Source organism: Sinocyclocheilus anshuiensis, unplaced genomic scaffold, assembly GCF_001515605.1.
Source record: "Sinocyclocheilus anshuiensis isolate Anshui unplaced genomic scaffold, SAMN03320099.WGS_v1.1 scaffold1133, whole genome shotgun sequence".
Taxonomy (NCBI): Eukaryota; Metazoa; Chordata; class Actinopteri; order Cypriniformes; family Cyprinidae; genus Sinocyclocheilus; species Sinocyclocheilus anshuiensis.
In genome coordinates, this window is record NW_015555792.1 from 190,639 (window position 1) to 193,655 (window position 3,017).

Sequence of the window (3,017 nt, forward strand, 5' to 3'; positions counted from 1 at the left end):
AGTTTAGTACACAGAATAGGACACATGCTTATTAGATAACCGTATTTGAGTTGATGTATATGTTTTTATTTATTATTATTTTTTAATTAACTTTTTTTCTCAAACCATTGTTAGATGCAGTGTTTCTTGTAGTTATGCAAATATTTGGTTTCAAAAACAGTATCAGTATACTATTTCTTATGATTTTAAATCTGCATTGAACTTCAGATCAATCTCAAAGTAAAAGGCGGTACTAAAGTCTGATTTTGTGGTGGATGTGTTCAAATTTGATCATCTTAATTCAAGTGATGAAGGATTTTGAAAGTCTGACAGTGTTGAGCACTACTGTAAGGTTAACCCTGCACCCTGTGTAAATGTTTGAAAATGATTAACAGTTGCAAATAAACATTCATTAGAAATGTAGAAAAGTAATCAAAAAGTAATCAAAAGTAATCAGTTACATTACTTTAATAAAGTAATTGAAAAAGTTACACTACTATTACATTTTAAATAGGGTAACTTGTAATCTGTAACCTATTACATTTCCAAAGTAACCTTTCCAACACTGCACTTAAATATCATTAAGTACATTAATGATATCTGCCTTGTTCTGTTCTGTTAACCCTAGGGGGGTTATTATTGCTGCTCTCCCTGCTCATTCATGACAGGCTGCATGGATGGGCAGGGAGGTTTTTGCCCAGAACAGAACCATACCGCCAAACCAAACTTTATGCTAAGAATCTATCATTTTGACGATAGTGGTCCTGACAGAATTACATTTAAATGCACTTATTGTGTAATTCAATGAACTTCCGGTCTAAGCCCCACCCATTTCCGGTCTACCCAAAACCAGATATTATAAGACTATTTATAAGACATAACTTTGTCTTAAATAGTTATTTTACTGATGTTTCACTCGATCTTAATTGAACTTTAAATTCCTGAATTGAAAGTGGTAGAAAACGAGCGACAGCATTGCAACAATAAACAACACTAATCATATCCTGCTGTAAAACACCTATTAATAGTCTTTGGGTTACTGACATTAGAACCTCATTTTTGGCACACAATGCCACGTGAAATAAACAGACTGATTAGAGCAATGGCATTCAGATGACGTTTCAAGAGACTGCGTCTATAAATGATCTCCCCAGCCACGCTCCAAACACGCACTTCAGAAAAAAATACACTTTTTAAAGATGACAGATATAATAACTTGTAGAGCAAGACTTAATAAATGCCTTTTGCAAAGAAGCACAATTAAGATGTATCACCATATAATGCGAGTGTTTTACTTCTTTCATTTCTACTATTTATAGCACTTTTAACTTCGTCATCGGACAATCACTGGTGGAGCAGTTTGAGGTCTAGCTGCTGTTGAGCCTGCACTATCACACTGTAGATCTGTGTCAGGAAACTAAGGAAGACGGCAATTGTTCTGCGAGATAAAAAGTGATGACATCACACGAGGTGCTTTCTGGACAACAGTCAGAAATAGAGATCATACAGCTGAGAAAACCTGCTTTAATTGTGAGTCAAAGCCTGGTCACTCTCCTGCTGATCCCTTTATCAGCGTTTTTTCCCCAGCTCATTCACACAAGAGTTTAGTCTTGCCTTTGGTTTTGAAAAACAAAACGTGATGCTTTTTTCTTATGCAGGATGTGCACTGTGACAGAAATGGATAGCAGGAAAGCTGCACTGGAAGTGGGCTGAACGTGAGCCGCGCTTCACGGCCTTTTATCTTCTTTAAGTAGAAACACTTGTGAAGAAAAGTTGATACCAGTAAAAAGCCTTTGAATGCGTGATATGTATGTTGGATACGTATACAGAGCGCCAGTGACATGCTCCAGCGGATATTGTGGCCCTATCATGTTGACAAACTGGAGTGTACTGACTCACAAGGGGAAAGAAAACCCAATTGTCTTTCCCTCACAATGGCGCATGTGGCACAGACAGAAGGGAAAGAGTGTACGGCGCAGATATTTACATGCAGTCAGCCAGGCTTCCTGTCTTTGTCAAGCTTAAAGCACTTGTGTAAGATCCTCTCTTTCCTGTGTCCAGCAGGAAAAAGCCATGTGATTACAGTAGAACTGAAACAGGACAAAAAGGAAGCGTTTATAATAGGCCCTCAAATTTCGACCCTAGGTTTTGTGTATTGTGTTCATTTACTATGGAGATTATGACGCTCACCGCTGCCCTGACAAACACACTCGGCATTGAATTCAGTTTAAAGTTCAGTTTCAAATTCACATCTGATTCCGCATGTAAACGCGACTGACCCAGCTAAACGCTGCGCTCCGTCTGGAGCTGGAGTCTTTGTAGTTGCAGTGGAAGAGTGGCAGAAATAACTGGGTCTTAATGAGAGGAACTGGGCGTGTGTGTTTGTGGCGTCTGCTCGGTCTCTGTGGGGCTTCAGGCTGAGAAAACCCTCCAGCGCTCCTGGAGAATGCTGTGGATTAACAATCGGACAAATCATTATATTGGAAAACCACTGCTGACGCTAAAGGATTCGCAGAGAATGATTTCTGTTCTTCTATGAGACAAACATTCTACTTTGGTAAGTCCCCCAAATACATTTTCTTATCAAAGAATAGGAATTTCCTGATGTGTGGGTTCATAACATTGTGTCTTGTTTTTGATTAAGTGCATTCAGATTATGTAGAAGTATGAACATTTGGTCACACTTTAGTTTGGGGACCAATTCTCACTATTAACTAACTATTAACTACAACGTTTGACTCAATGAACTCTAAGTAATTGCTGCACATTACTAGTTACTGCGGTAGTTGTTAAGTTTAGGTATTGGGTAGGATTAGGGATATAGAATATGTTCATGCAGAATATGTGCTTTATAAGCACTAATAAACAGCCAATATGTTAATAATATGCATGCTAATAAGCAACTAGTTAACAGCAAGAATTGGTACTTAAAATAAAGTGTTACCGAACATTCTAATAGGATTAAGGTTTGAAATCACACTTTTTATGTTGGCTGTAATTTATTGTATATTCATATATAGTTTGGAGTCAGTAATATA